We start from the raw sequence: 16,558 nt of genomic DNA, 5'->3' as shown, positions 1-16,558 counted from the left end.
GGGTGATGCTTACAACTCGACAGGCACAGTTACAAAGATGGGCGGAGCACTTCAAGGAACTAATAAATTGTTAAGACAACCAAGAGGAACAGGTAAGAGATGTTCCAAAGGAAGTCAAAGAAGATCAAGATATAAATCTGCAGTGCCCCACAATGGGTGAAGTTAGGACTGCTTTGGAAACCCTAAAGAATGCAAAGGCTCCAGACCTAGACAACGTAGCACCGGATCTCTTAAAAACTGATATTGAAAGTACTGTTAAAATGCTCCATCCCTTTCTGAAGCATACTTGGCTTGAAGAGAAATCTCCAAAGGAGTGGAAAAATGGTTTGGTGGTAAAGCTCCCCAAAAAGGGCAGTTTATCAGACTGTAACAACTGGGGTAGTATTACATTGTTGTCAGTGCCCAGTAAGGTTCTAACCAGAATTATTTTAAACTGAATTAAAAGAGTCTCTTGAAAAGCGACTGCATAAAGAACAGGCTGGTTTTAGGGCACGATGCAATTGTGTTGATCTTATTAACGCTCTTAGGATAATTTTAGAGCAAAGCAAAGAAATCTAAGCAAACATGTACCTGGCTGGCAATTATTGATTTTCAAAAGGCCTTCGATTCCGTGAAACACAAAGTGCTCAGGCAGGTGTTGCAGAAGTATGGCATACCACAGAAGATCTTAAACATCATAAAAGATCTATATGATGGCTACAAATGTTGCGTACTCCACAAGAAAAATGTGACAGAGCTCATAAAAGTAACAACTGGAGTCTGGCAGGGTTGCATTTTATCACAACACTTTTTCTACTTGTTCTATACTCAGGTATGAGAAGAGTCACAGCAGGCAGGAGACGAGGAATCCAATGGTGGATCCATGAACGTTTGGAGGATTTGGATTTTGCAGATTACATAGTTTTATTAGCTCAAAGGCTGACTGATATGCAAGCTAAATTAAACTTGCTGAAAGAAAAAACAGAGACTTCTGGCCTCAAATATAGGCAAAGCAAAGAAAATGTGGGTATATTCAGGGAACATGGAGGTGCCACTGTTAATAGGGGTGCAGCGGGTGGAGACTGTCAACTCATTCTTGTGTCTGGGTAATATAGTGTCGGAAGATGGTGGAGCTGGAGATGACATGAAGCACTGTCTTAAAAAGGCAAATGCTGTCTCCATACAATTGTATCCAATATTGGAAAATAAAATTAGCAGGCACAAAACAAAAATCCATATTTTTAATACAAATGTGAAGGCTGTCCTTCTGTATGTCAGTGAAAGCTGGAAAATGGATTAAAAAAATAACATCTCAGCTACAAAGCTTCATAAATAGATTTCTCTGACACATTCGGAATATATGGTGGCCAGAAAAAATAAGTAACAAGGAGCTCTGGGGAATAACAAACCAGATACCTATAGAAGACCAGGTACGAGAGAGGAAGTGGGGTGGTTGGGGCACTTGCCGAGAAAACCAGATGGAGCCATTGTGAAACAAACATTGGAATGGAATCCCCATGAAACAAGGAAGAGAGGAAGACCTAGGAGTACATGGAAGAGGACAGTGGAAGAGGAAGCAAAAAGAGTTGGCAAGACCTGGGCAGAATTGAGGCAAATGGTCAAAGACAGAGACGGATGGAGAGTTCTCCTCGATGCCCTATGCCACCGTAAGGGCCAAAGGAATTAAGTCAAGTTAAGTTTCACTTCCATACGTGGCTACACTCCATACAAATACTTTCAGAAGAAACTTCCTGACAGCTAAATTTATTCTCGATGTTAACAAATTTCTTTTCTTCAAAAACACTTCCCTTACCATAGCCGGTCTACATTTTATATCCTCTCTACTTCAACTACCATAATTTATTTTGCTCCCCAAATAGTAAAACTCATCTACTACTTTAAGTGTCTCATTTCCTAACTTAATTCCCTCAGCATCACCTGATTTAATTCAACTACATTCCACTGTCCTCTTTCTGCTTTTGTTGATGTTCCTCCTTTCAAGACACTGTCCATTCTGTTTGACTCCTCTTCCAGGGCCTTTGCTGTTTCTGACAGAATTACAATGTCACTGGCAAACCTCAAAGTTTTCATTTCTGCTCCATGTATTTTAATTCGTACTCCAAATTTTTCTTTTGTTTCCTTTACTGCTTGCTCAATATATAGATCAAATAACATCAGGGATAGGCTACAACACTGTCTCACTCCTTTCCCAACCACTGCTTCCCTTTCATGCCCCTCGACTCTTATAACTGCTATCTGGTTTCTGTACAACTTGTGAATAGCCTTTCGCTCTATGTATTTAACCCCCTGCCACCTTCAGAATTTGAAAGAGAGTATTCCAGTCAACATTGTCAAATGCTTTCTCCAAGTCTACAAATGCTAGAAATGTAGGTCTGACTTTCCTTAATCTATCTTCTAAAATAAGCTGTAGGATTAGTATTGCCTCGTGTGTTCCAACATTTCTACGGAATCCAAGCTGATCTCCCCTGAGGTCGGCTTCCACAAGTTTTTCTATTCATCTGTAAAGAATTCATGTTAGCATTTTGCAGCTGTGACTTATTAAACTGATAGTTTGGTTCTGTTCTAACCTGTCAACACCTGCTTGCTTTGGGATTGGAATTATTATATTCTTCTTGAAGTCTGAGGGTATTTGCCTGTCTCATACATCTAGCTCACCAGATGGTAGAGTTTTGTCATGGCTGGCTCTCCCAAGGCTATCAGTAGTTCTAATGGAATGCTGTGTGCTCCTGGTGCTTTGTTTCTACTTAGGTCTTTCAGTGCTCTGTCAAATTCTTCACGCAGTATCATATCTCTCATTTCATCTTCATCTACTTCCTCTTTGATCTCCATAATATTGTCCTCAAGTACATCGCCCTTGTATCACATTCTGCCTTTCCTTCTTTGCTTAGAAATGGTTTTCCATCTGAGCTCTTGATATTCATAAAAGTGGTTCTCTTTTCTCCAAAGGTCTCTTTAATTTTCCTGTAGGCAGTATCTATCTTACCCCTAGTGAGATAAGCCTCTACATCCTTACATTTGTCCTCTAGCCATCCCTGCTTAGCCATGTTGCACTGCCTGTTGATCTCATTTTTAAGACATTTTTATTCCTTTTTGCGTGCTTCATTAACTGCATTTTTATATTTTCTCCTTTCATTAGTTAAATTCAATCTCTCTTCTGATATCCAAGAATTTCTACTAGCAGTCATCTTTTTACCTACTTGGTCCTCTGCTGCCTTCACTATTTCACCTCTCAAAACTACCCATTTTTCTTCTACTGTATTTCTTTCCCCTGTTCTTGTCACTTGTTCCCTAATGCTCTGTCTGAAACACTCTACAACCTCTGGTTCTTTCAGTTTATCTGGGTCCCATCTCCTTAAATTCATGCCTTTTTGCAGTTTCTTCAGTTTTAATCTACAGTTCATAATCAATAAATTGTGGTCAGAGTCCACATCTGTCCCTGAAAATGTCTTACAATTTAAAGCTTGGTTCCTAAATCTATGTCTTACCATTGTATAATCTATTTGAAACCTTCCAGTGTATCCAGGCCTCTTCCACATATACAATCTTCCTTCATGATTCTTAAACCAAGTGTTAGTTATGATTAAGTTATGCTCAGTGCAAAATTGTACCAGACGGCTTCCTCTTTCATTCCTTATCTCCATTCCATATTCATGTACTACTTTTCCTTCGCTTCCTTTTCCTACTATGGAATTCCAGTCTCTCATGACTATTAAATTTTCTTCTCCCTTAACTATCTAAATAATTTCTTTTATCTCATCATACATTTCTTCAATCACTTTGTCATCTGCAGAGCTAGTTGCCATATAAAATTGTACTAGTGTGGTAGACATGGGCTTTGTGTCTATCTTGGCTACAATAATGCTTTTACTGTGCTGTTTGTAGATTACCTGCACTCTTGTTTTTTTATTCATTATTAAACCTACTCCTGCATTGCCCTATTTGATTCTGTATTTATAACCCTGTATTCATCTGACCAGAAATCTTGTTCCTCTTGCCACCAAACTTCACTAATGTTTAGTTTAGCCTGTATTGTCTTATCTATGCCATAATTTTCTGGAGAAGTGCAGATATGGTAAAAAGCTTTTAATTCTACTGAAGTATGCAGTAAAAATATTGTGTAAAGTTGACAACTTAACATCTTTGAGAAGCCTTTATAAGGAAATCGCAGTGTGGTTGATAATAAGAGTGAATTTAAGGTGAACTGTACAATTCACAACGACAATACTAGAAGTAAAAATTATTTCCATATAGATCGTGCATCCCTATGTAGGATTCGGAATAAAGTCACATTCTGGCACCAAAGTCTGTAACAAACTGATATTACACACTAGGTAAAAGTCTCCAGATATTCAGAAACAAAATACAAGTACCTCATTAGCCACTCCTTCTATGATTTATCAGTTTATTTGAACTCAAGGATGTAAATTCTGCTCAGTTCTAAAGTTTGCATTCAACAGATTTTTGACTTTGCATTGCATACACAGTTGGCAGTGTTCTGTGTAAAGTTACATAAATGCTTTGTTTGGAGTATTAGATGAAAATAGCAGCTGAATAGTGTTAGAGGAGTATCAGTGGCTTTCTTTTTTTCTTTTCTTTTCTTTTTTTTTTCAAAGTAGCTGCTTTTACCTAATAAATACATACAGGTATGTGAAATAAACTAGAAGCAATTCATGTTATTGCGAGTAGATTAACAGCAAACATTAGTGTATTTTACACGAGTTACCTCCAGTGCCTACTTCTGCCTGTGATAACAATCTCACATATATTCACAATGCGTATGAACTTTACAAGATGTTCTTTCCTAGATGTTTTGCACATGGAGGTATCGCTCATTGACTTGGAGACAAGGTTGCTGGCTTAACCTGCATATTTTCACTTCCTGTTGTGGTGAAGAATTATCTTGTTGTTTAAAATAGCTAAAGTCTATAAGGTGTGTAGTTGACAAAAATGAGTGACAGGAATTTTGAAGCACATAGCTGAACATCTTGCTGAGGTCTTTTACAGACATCACAAGCTCTTACTCACTTCCCACTGCATCTGCTCTTTATGGTGTTTGTAGCTTATAGCAAAAACCAGTTCCAAATGAAGTGTAGTTCAAGTAACTGTGTAAATTTTGCCATGTCTTTCATCTTTTGGACTGGCTTTGGGTACTGTTGTACATATGTTCTGGTGAGGCAATTAAGAGTTCAAAGTGGAAAAATTTTTAAAGACATATCTTTTATTAATGGATCATGCTATAATTATCTAGATTTTATTATTTGTTTTTCTAGGGTTTATCTTTCAATTATATTGGATTTGTCATCATAATACAATGAAAATAAATAGCTAATATAACGAAAATAAATAGCTGCACAGGATAGAGTAGCCTGGAGAGCTGCATCAACCCACAACAAAACACCACAGGAATATGACTGAGACTAAATTCAAGTGAGAGAACATATTTGTATACTCCATAGAGGTCCAGTTCTAGGCCCAGCCATGTTCCTGATGTACCTAAATGTTTTACTTAGTAGATTACAGAGGACTCCCCAAAAACTGTACTTTTTGCATCTGGCTGATATATGGTTGTAAACAGCCGAAGCACATACATACAAGATGTAGGGTGGACAACAGTGGAACAGGCTCAAAACTACACACACACACACACACACACACACACACACAGGATTTGTCATCGTAATACAATGAAAATAAATAATCGAAAAAACGCTACACCCATGAATGTAAGTAGCAGGAGCTGTTTGGAGGGGACTGGGCAGTTTGTAAGATTAGAGGGTCTTGGGAAGCTACAGAAAGGATGTCGGCCTAAAAGGGTGCTGGGCAAACACAGAATCGGTGTTGTAGTTGTAAATTGTCATAGCTGTGTTGGGAAAGAATCAGCACTCCAAGAGCTAATAGAAAGCATTGATGCCCAAAGTGTTATAGGTACTGAAAGCTGGCTAAAACCGGAAGCAAGCTCAGCTAAAATTTTTACAAAGGAATTAACCATGTTCAGAAAGGACAGATTAAATACAATTGGTGGTGGTATATTTACTGCTGTCAGTAATAGTCCAAGCGAAATTGACGTAGAAACTAGATAGTTTCTGTGAGTTAATATGAGTAGATGTTATGCTTGATAATGAGATAAATTAATAATTGGTACATTTTACCACCCACCGCCCTCCACTGACTCAGATGATGCAGGTGCTGAACATTTCAAAGAAAACTTGAGTCTCATTTCAAATAGGTACATCATTCATACAAATATAGTTGGTGGTGACTTCAATCTGCCCTCAATATGTTGGCAAAAATATGAGTTTCAAGTTGGTGGTAGGCATAAAAAGTCTTCTGAAATCACACTGAGTGCGTTCTGTGAAAATTATTTTGAGTAATTAGTTCAGTAGTCCCCTTGAAGTGAAAATGGCTACAAAAACTTACTTTACCTCTTAGCAACAAATAATCTTGAGCAAATACTGACCATCATGACATATACAGGGGATAATGAGCACAAGGTTGTTATAGCAAGACTGAATACTGTAAAATCAAAAGCCACCAAAATATATCTGTTTAAAAAAGAAGGTAAAAACTTGCATGATGCCTTCCTAAGGCATAGGCTTCATATTTTCCAATATGACTGTGTAAGTGTATACCAAAAGGTGTTTAAATTCAAAGAAATAGTATCAATGGCAATTGAGAGATATATACCAAATAAATAACAAGAGATGATACTGATCCTCCACTGTACACAAAACAGGTTGCAACACTCTTGCAGAAGCAATGAAAAAACATACCAAATTGAAAAGAACCAAAAATCCCCAAGACGGCAGTGTTTTACACAAGCTCAAAATTCAGCATGAACTTCAGTGCAGGGTGCTTTTAATAGTCTGCACAATGAAACTCTGCTCCAAAATTTGGCAGAAAATACAAAAAGATGCTTGTCATGTCTAAAGTATATCAGTGGCAAGGTGCAACCAATACTTTCACTGTGCTATAGTAATGGTAATGTTACTGATGATAGTGCCACTAAAGCAGAGTTACTAAACATGGTTTTCTGAAGTTTCTTCACCAAAGAAGACAAAGTAAATTTTCTACAGTTTTGGATCGAAGCCAACTGCCAACATGAGTAACTTCGACATACTGTAGTAGCTTAAATCATTTAATAAAGGCAAAGTCCCAGTACAGATTGTATACCAGTTAGGTTCCTTTCACAGTATGCTGATAGAGTATTTCCATACTTAGCAGTCATATATGACCACTCACTCGTTGAAAGATCTGTACCTAAAAACTGCACAGTTGCACAGATCACACTAGTACTCAAGAAATGAAGTAGCAGTAATGTGCTCAATTTCAGACCCATATCACTAATGTAGGATTTTGCAAAAATAGTGAATTACCTTAAAGAAAATGATTTACCAAGGAATATCCAACACAGATTCAGAAAATATTGTTAGGCTACTGTGAAACACAACTAGCTGTTTGTTCTCATGAAGTAATGAGAGGATGTCAGATTGTTTCCATATTTCTGGATTCCTAGAAGTCTTTTGACACTGTTCCTCACAAGAGACTTCTAATCAAATTACATGCCTATGGAGGGAGTATCATCTCAGTTGTGCGACTGGATCCATGGTTTTATCTCAGAAAGGTCACAGTTCATAGTTCCCCAAAAGAGTGTTATAGGCCCTCTGCTGTTCCTGGTATACATAAATGATTAGTAGACAATCTGAGCAGCCCTCTTAGATTGTTTGCAGATGATGTTGTCATTTACCATCTAATAAAGTCATCAGATGTTCATAACAAATTGCTAAATGATTTAATCAAGATATCTGTATGGTGACTATCGACTCTAAATAATGAAAAGTGTGAAGTCAGCCACGAGTACTAAAATGAATCTGCTAAATTTTGATTACATGATGAATCACACAAATCTAAAAGCTGTGAATTCAACTAAATACTTCAGGATTACAATATGAATAACTTAACTTGGAATGATCACATACATAAAGTTGGGGGGAAAGTGAACCAAACACTGTAATTTATTGGTGCTTAATTAGTTAACACTTAGAAAATGCTAGACTGCATGCTCTATGCAAGTCCATTCTCTTTTGCAATACTGCTGTGCAGTGTAGGCTCTGCATCAGATAGGGTTGATAGAAGACATCAGAAAAGTTTAGAGAAGAGCAGCTCATTTCGTATTATTGTGAAATAGTGCAGAGAGAGTGGCTTGGGTATGATATGTGGATTTGGGTGGCAACCATTAAAACAAAGGCTCTTCTCATGAAATTTCAATAACCAGTGTTTTCTCCAAAAGCAAAAATATTTTGTTGGCATCCACATACATAGAGAGAAATAATCATAATAATAAAATAAAATAAATTAAATCAGAGCTCCCCTGAAAAGATTTAAGTGCTCATTTTTCCCACACTTTGTTAGAGGGTGGAATGGCAGAGAAATAGGTTGAAGGTGGTTCAGTGAACTCTCTGCAATGCACATAATTGTGAATTGCAGACTAATTGTGTATATTTTGATCTATTTTAGTAATTAGTTTAGGAGTAAAAGAGACCACTTACCAAGCAGCAGAAACGTTGAGTTGTCAGCTGGTGGTGGTGGTGGTTAGTGTTTAACGTCCCGTCGACAACGAGGTCATTAGAGACCGAGCGCAAGCTCGGGTTAGGGAAGGATTGGGAAGGAAATCGGCCGTGCCCTTTCAAAGGAACCATCCTGGCATTTGCCTGGAACGATTTAGGGAAATCACGGAAAACCTAAATCAGGATGGCCGGAGACGGGATTGAACCGTCGTCCTCTCGAATGCGAGTCCAGTGTACTAACCACTGCGCCACCTCGCTCGGTGTTGTCAGCTGGCGCACTCACATAAATGAGAATGAAAACTTGCCAGTTTACAGAAGAAAACCTTAGATGAGCTAAAGTACATGCACATGCACACATTCTCTCTCTCTCTCTCTCTCTCTCTCTCTCTCCCTCCCTCCCTCCCTCCCTCCCCCCCCCTCTCCCCTCACCACACACACACACACACACACACACACACACACACACACACACACACACATGCGCTTTATTAATGACTATGATTTTGGTTTCATAAGGAAAAAGAAATTTGGATTAGTATAGTGGTTTTGTAAAGAACTGAGAAAAAGTATGTACTTTATTTCCAAGAATATCCTTTTGCAGGCTTTACCAAGCCTCTCTTTAACTTTGTCTGACAATAATGATCAGAAAGGCCAAACTCTGTAATAAATAGTTTATGGTTTTCCCTGTCATTATCTGTAAGTACATGGTCTAAGGCAGATGCTGAAATTTTTAATACCCTATTAGCAGAATTTATCATTTGTGCCCTGCCTGGCTGGGAGCTGATATGCTTTCCAGGACATATTTAATTTGTTGGAGAAAGTGTCCATATTACCATTAGGTAAGAGGCACACTCATGGAATGATTAACTTCTTATAGATGTTTAGCTTTGTCAGTTAAGTGGCTGTCAATTCAAAATTGTTATCTACACTAATCGTGATCAGATCTTCTCTAGTTTTAAAACATGTCACTTCTGATATAAATACATGTTACCCCACCCATTAAGGCAGTTCTGCCATAGCAACTTGCACATTTATATTTCAGTAGCACTGTATGCTGCATTTTATTACCTCTGCAATTGTGATATGTAATGCAAGCCAGTATGCTGTTCAAAAAGTGTAATTCAGTTTCAAACTGGTGTACTTTATTTTTAACAGACTGCACATTTTGAGAACTGTAGATAATTCTGAACAAAGGTCTTCAGTGTTTGTGCACTCTAGTGTAGTACATTCTGTCTTCTGTGTACCCATTGAAGAAATGTCTTAACCGGTTGAGATATTTTTAAGGGAGGGGCACTTTTTGTCATGATTTATTCTAAAAAAGTCTGGTTCTCATACCCATGGCAACAGATTTTGACCCACTTGTGGGCTCACAGCCACCTGCTATACTGGCACTAATTAACTCCACCAACCTTCCTGTCTCCTCACGGTTCCCACTGGCACGAGTACAATGAGTGCCTGGTCAGCAGTCATCAGCGCCATCTCCAGCTTAATGTTGATTTGTCATACAGCACTGCCAATACGAGGCTGATCATTCTGCCTGAACAATTCAGTGATGCTCACATTGATGCCACCAGTTAGGGAAGGTATCGTGCTAATGTCACCACCTATTTTGTATGCTCTGTCTGTATGCAAACTGTTCCCTATCCTACCACTACCTATCACATTTTGTGAAATCTTTACACAAGGCCCTAAACCCTCCATCACGTGATCAAGCCCAGCACTTGACTTGAAAATGCTGGTGACATGAGACTCCTCTCCTAACTTCTCCTGTAATTGAGGGCCTACACTTCTGCCATGACTGCTACCTAGCTGCAGTGTTTTTCTGGTATTTGTGCTTTTCCTATCCTTCCTGCTCATGAGCAAAGGCTGTGCATGTTTCCTACTCTTACACTACCTTAGAACTTCTCTAACTTAAACTTTGACTGCTGGAACCTGTTGCTAGTAGGTATAACAAAACTTTCAGACTGTGTCCTCCTGCTAGCCTTCCTATCAACTACCAGTTCCCAGCCACCCTATTTACTGCTGCCTACCTTTATCCTCACTAGCTCTCTCATAGTTTGTTCCTAAAGTGCCCAAATGGTATAGATCTTTCCTTTCCTGCTCCTCTGTCAACCTGTTTCTGCTGCATATTTTGCAGTTCCAGGAGAAGGCCTCAGTGACTTCTTCACTGCATGCAGTTGACACACAAGACAAATAAGACAAATACACCTTTATTACAGAAAGTCATACTCTATTCCGGAATCAAACTTTATACTGCACTACCCAAATCCACAAATATTATGATAATAGACAGGGACGATGTCAAACCAAGTATGAGGGATTACTTGGCCAAGTACTGCTTGTATACAGTGAGGGATTATCTAAGAAAACAAAATTGTAGCACCAATTAAGATTGTATTTATAAAGTATGCATATTAATTAAGCATTGTGTACTGTCACTTTTTGCTGAAAATGACGTTTGTAGAAGTTGAATAAATGTGTATAGTAGTTAAGGAATGGTCCAATATCTTCTGTACACTGTGCAGTTCTAGATTTATGGGACCAATAAATAAAATAAAAGGAAGTTACTGAATATTATGCCTATGGGAAATAAAGAGGGTTTCAAAAAGGACTTTACAAGTTTGAAAATGCATATAAATTAATTCATAGTACCTACAGAGGTGACTGTAGTGTCAATTTGTAGTAGGGAAGTACATCAAGTTTTGTCTTGCATAGTTCGCTAGTGCCAAATCGCACCATAAGGAGCACTGGCGGCATTCGCATTAAAGATGGCTGCTTGATCGGACCCAAGCTTGCTAGCTGTGTGTTTTGGTTTGAAAAATTGAGGTTGGCAACAGCAGTTCAGTGTAATTTCTGTACCAAGTACACTAAAGATCCTCCTAGTAGGCCTACAGTTTATGAGTGGCATAAGTGTTTTGTAGAAACAGGGCATTTGGTAAGACATGGTAAATCATTAGGTCTTCTAAGCACATCTGACAATGTCATTGAGCAAGTGAGACAATGTTTTGTCAACAGCCCTGTGAAATCAACCAGTGTGCATCTCGCGAACTGTAAATCCCACATATGACTGTTCGGCGTGTGTTAAGAAACCATTTACATTTGAAACCATACATATTGACAATTGCACAACCAATAAAAGACACTGATAAAATTGCTCGCAAGAACTTCTGTGTGGATATATTAAATTGATTACATGAGGATGAACATTTCAATGTTAACACACACAATCGTAGAATTTGGGGCAGTGAAAATCTGCATCAAACATTGCAACATGTTTGTGATAGTGCTAAACTGAACGTTTTTTGTGCATTGGTCAAGAACAAAGTGTACGGCTCCTTTGTTTTCTGAGAGACCCATTAATAGAATAGTGTACCTGGATATATCACAACAATTTTTGATACCACAGATTGATGAGGATGACCAAGATTGAAATGTTTACTTCATGCAAGATGGTGCACCACCCCACTACTTGACTGATGTCCAGGATTTTCTCATTGACTGTTTTCCGGGTTAGTGGATTGGCCGTGATCCGCCAATTGCGTGGCCCCACGTTCCCCAGACCTGACACAACTCTTCTTTTTTTTGTGGGTATTCATCAAGGATGTCATGTTTGTACCTACTGTACCGACTTATCTATCTGAACTTACAGCAAGAATTTACACCACCACTGAGCAAGTTACACCTGCAATGCTACAGCGTGTTTGGGAAGAAATTGATTTTCAATGGGATATGTGCAGGATAACTAACAGAAGTGACATACAACATCTTTAGTTTAAGATAAAAAAAAACTTGGTGTGTTTCCCTACAAAATAACGCTAAACTCAGCTCTACATCTTCTTTCAATAAATTTATATGAATTTTTAAAGTTGTAAAGTCCTTTTTGAAACACCCTGTACATGTGCACTGTGCACAAAAGGGAGTTGGCTGGCATCTATGCTGGGAGATAAGGGACTACTAGGAGAAACACCAAGGAGATAACATAGAGGAAATGTGCAGGAGATAATATAGAGGAAATGTGCAGGATCTAGTGGTGGTAAAGTGGGTTAGTTGCAGTGGAATAAGAAGGTACCAGAGATCGTATGGAACTAGTGATAGGTTTCAAGGGAAGAAGTAGGTGGAACCTGTAGTAGGGAAAAGGAAAAATGTAAGTTGCAAGTTGCAGAATATGTGGATTATGAAGCAAATGTAGATGCCTACCACTTTGTCACACAGTATGCTCAACAAGTGGGTGATCTAGTTGCCCCTTACCCATTGTCAGTGGGAGTGTATACATGCCAGCATATAATTGGTTCTTGGGCATACCTATTTACAATGTTGTGCAGTGTTTATGGCAAATTTGATGAATCGCACAGCTGTATACAGGTTGCTCTACCTTTGATGGGGTAGGAAATGGCAGTGATAGGATTGGAATAGGAGAATGTGTACAAATCTGAGGGACAGGCCTTGCACTGGGGCTTTCACAGGAATATGACCCATGGGGTAAGAGTTTGAGAACATGAGTGGTGTATTGATGGAGAAGGGTATTATGTAGTTCTTGTGCACAATGGAATACTAATTTGGAAACAGTGAGGGATGAGAGGTTGTCAAAGCCCTTGTAGAGGTCATAATTAATTTCTTCCAGTTCTGTGTGATGTAGTGTAATGAAGTGAGTACTTTGTAGCTGGCCAGCGCACACCTGAAAAGTATTATTGGATATGTGTGAAGACAAGTCACACACAATACCTCTTGACAGTCAAAGCAGTGATTTTACTGTCTTTCTATGAATTTCCCAAGGTGGCATTGAGCATAATGTGGAAAGGAATGCTTGACACAAAGAATAAGTGAGAAATTCTTTAGGACTGAGAGTAGGGCATCAATACTGAAGCCAGATCATAAAGATATCACAGTGGATTTGATCAAATTGAAGAATTTATCATTCAAAGTTGAAAAAATATTAAACTAAGAAAATTGAAAGCTATATATGGTGCTGTTAGATGTAATTTAAAATAGGAAATGAAAATAAAAACTGAGGTGAAATTTTTCATATGTGTTATTATTGTTGCTTTTCTTTATTGAAGTTAATTGTGGTAATTATTAAAAAAATAAAACTTTATACAGACAACAGAAATGAAGTCTCGTTTTAACAAGAGGTATACCCTTGGCTTCCTAAACCTTTGTAGGGATCTTCTAGCTGCCTTCTGCATCCCCACATGAGCAACACAACACAAAAATAGTTAAATGTCAAATATGAAGTAATAGAATAGCGGTCATGCAGATGTATCTGCAACATTCATGCCCTTAAATTAAGACAGTGTTGTGGCATGCGAAAGGGACTTTGGTCTCATAAGCAAACACAGGTCCATAATGAGAAAGGACTCATTTGCTACAGACACTGCCTGTAAGAAATAAAGCCAGAGAGTTTACATTAAGATGTAAGATATGAGATAAAGTAGTTGGAAAGGAAATTAAAGATTTTTTTTTTCTTCAGTGAAAAAGTATATTCACAAAGCACTGACATCAAGCTTGTAGATCTGATGAAGGATGAAAGGAAGGAAGGAAAGAAGGAAGGAAGAACATTAGATTTTAAAATTTTGTTGATCAGGAGCTTGGATTGTACAGCAGCAAATCAGAAAGTCTTTGCCACATTTTTTAAAGCCAAATTACAGCTGTAAATATGAAGTCAACATATTCATTCAGAGTGCTGGACTTTTCTTGGTATGTGCCGGCCTTATCTGCCCATAGCTCCATACATAGTGCTGCTGTCAGTTTTAAACTTGGCAGATATGCTTCACATGTCCACGGCATTATAACAATGAGGTGTGATTTATTTTCACTGGAGCAAGGTACAAATGCCCACCGAGATCTACAGGGAAATGCAGCCCACATATGGGGAAAACTGTCTCACTTTGATAACTGCCAGTAATGCTGTAGTAGTGCTAGTAGTGGTGTGAGTTCAACAAAAGTCCTGAAGCCTTGAATGAAAATGAGCAGTTGCAGAGGCTACGTTCATCACTGATTGACGACAACATTTCCAGCGTGGATGCAATGGGAAAGCAGATCGGAATGTGCACATTACAGCCATTTTCTGAGAGCTTAGCATATTGTGTGGGAGGGCTTCATTCATGGGTCCTTAGGTTACTAGAAGGTTTCATATCGATGGGTGCCTAAGCGGTTGGATGACATGATGAAAGGCCAGAAAATGATGTCTTCAATGAATCGTCTGGAATGATATTCCTAGGAGGTTGGTTTCCTGAACCATATTGTTACTGACAATGAAATTTGGATACTGGATTTAATGCCAGAATCCAAGCAGCAGAGCATGGCATGGAAAACCCAGTGTTCATCTGTGACCCAAAAAAAAGGGGGCAGTCCAATTATCGTTCCATAGTCAGCCAGACGAATTCCACCACAGGGGCATCTCAAATTTAGTGCTGCAATGGGACAAATGTGTGAACCGGTGTGGGGACTATGTGGTAAAATAGTGTAAGGCACATAGAATAGCATGTATATTTGTCATTACCTGTTTGTACCTTATTTTGGCTAATAAAAAATAGGGGCAAAGACTTTCTGAGTTGCCCTCATATTGGCAATGTCCTCGTCAAAGGAGCCATATCATCATTTGTGTTAAGTGATTTAAGGGGACCATGGAAAATCAGAATTAATGTACCCTGAAGGGAATTTGAACAACTATCCTCCAAAATAAGAGTCTGTTGTCTTACCACCATAGCACCTTGCTCAGGGGTCTGATAAAAATAAATATCTTCTATGGAAAGGCCATGTTGTTCTAATATGAACCAAACTATGAAACTTGTTTATTTTGTTCCCAGTATTAAAAGATAACAGGCCAGATAAAAAAAAAAAGACGAGTTATTTCGTTCCAAAACTGTCACTGTGTCATATGACTGCATTGTGGGTCAGGTCCAGCTTGTGGTACTACCAATTAAAACTATTTTTGTACTTGGACATCGTTTCTTCACACGTCTTTCTGTGATGTCTTTTAATATTATATTGTTCTTAGCAGTATTTGTAATTATACATTGTTATTTAACTAATATTGTTTGTGAATTTGGCACTGAAGTAAATCAAGACTTGCACCCAAATATTTTTTGAGAACTTCAGCTTGTAATTATTTTAAAACATTTTGGCAGACAGAAAATATTGAGGTAACTGTCCTTCACATGCCTTCATGCAGTTCTTAGAAATTTTTTTTGTATAAGGGGCATTCAAAAATAAATGACCTAGAGGCATAATTACAGAAACCAGTACTTGTATGTTAGAAGTATTGACCCTGGCTGTTGAGACACTTGTCCCACTGTGGCATAAGACAGTGAATGGCTGTCTAGTAAATTTCCCAGGGCTGCAATGCTAACCAGTTCCACACGTTCAGCTGGGTGCAACATTTGCCCCTCAGAGCCTTTTTAAGGGGATCAGAAATGGAGTAATCACAAGGAGAGAGGTCCAGACTGTATGGAGAGTGGCCGAGACCCTCCTATTTGAATTTCTGCAGGAATGCCGCGACTGGGTTGGCCTTATGAGGCTTTGCATTGTCGTGGAGCAGAATGACCCCACAGGTGAGATTGCTTGATTGTTTTGATTTGCTTGGTTGTTGAAGGGTGGTCAAGGTTTGCGAGTAATGCTGGGCATTCACTGTCGTCCCATACTGCTGGAAGTGAATCAGAAGGGGGCCATCTTGACAAAGAAGAACGTTAGCATTACCTTTCCTGCACTCGTGTGGGTAGCCTTGGCTTTTTTTGTTGTGGTGTGATGACCCTGGATGCTTCCACTGGAGACTGTCATTTCAATTCTGGTTCAAAGTGATGACCACTCGTGCCAAGAGTGCATTCCCTTCCCGAGCATAGTGCTGCAGATGAGCAAGACAGTGGGCTATTCAGAATACTTCCTGTTGTGGTTGAAGAGTGTGGGGCACCCATTGGGCACACACTTTGCACATGTGCAGTCATTCCTTCATGATGATGTGAACATTTCTGACACTCAATCCGACTATGGCAGCTATG

At 38.8% G+C, this 16,558-nt stretch overlaps 1 protein-coding gene across 1 annotated transcript in view; it reads left to right on the top strand.

Moving 5' to 3' along the window:
- The window catches only part of LOC126272370 (GATOR complex protein NPRL2-like), a 90,303-nt gene that overhangs the window by 11,144 nt on the left and 62,601 nt on the right, over positions 1-16,558 (top strand). The gene's annotated exons all lie outside the window — the stretch shown is intronic.

The sequence above is a fragment of the Schistocerca gregaria genome, chromosome 1, assembly GCF_023897955.1.
Source record: "Schistocerca gregaria isolate iqSchGreg1 chromosome 1, iqSchGreg1.2, whole genome shotgun sequence".
NCBI lineage: Eukaryota > Metazoa > Arthropoda > Insecta > Orthoptera > Acrididae > Schistocerca > Schistocerca gregaria.
This window is presented reverse-complemented; position numbering and strand designations above follow the sequence as displayed.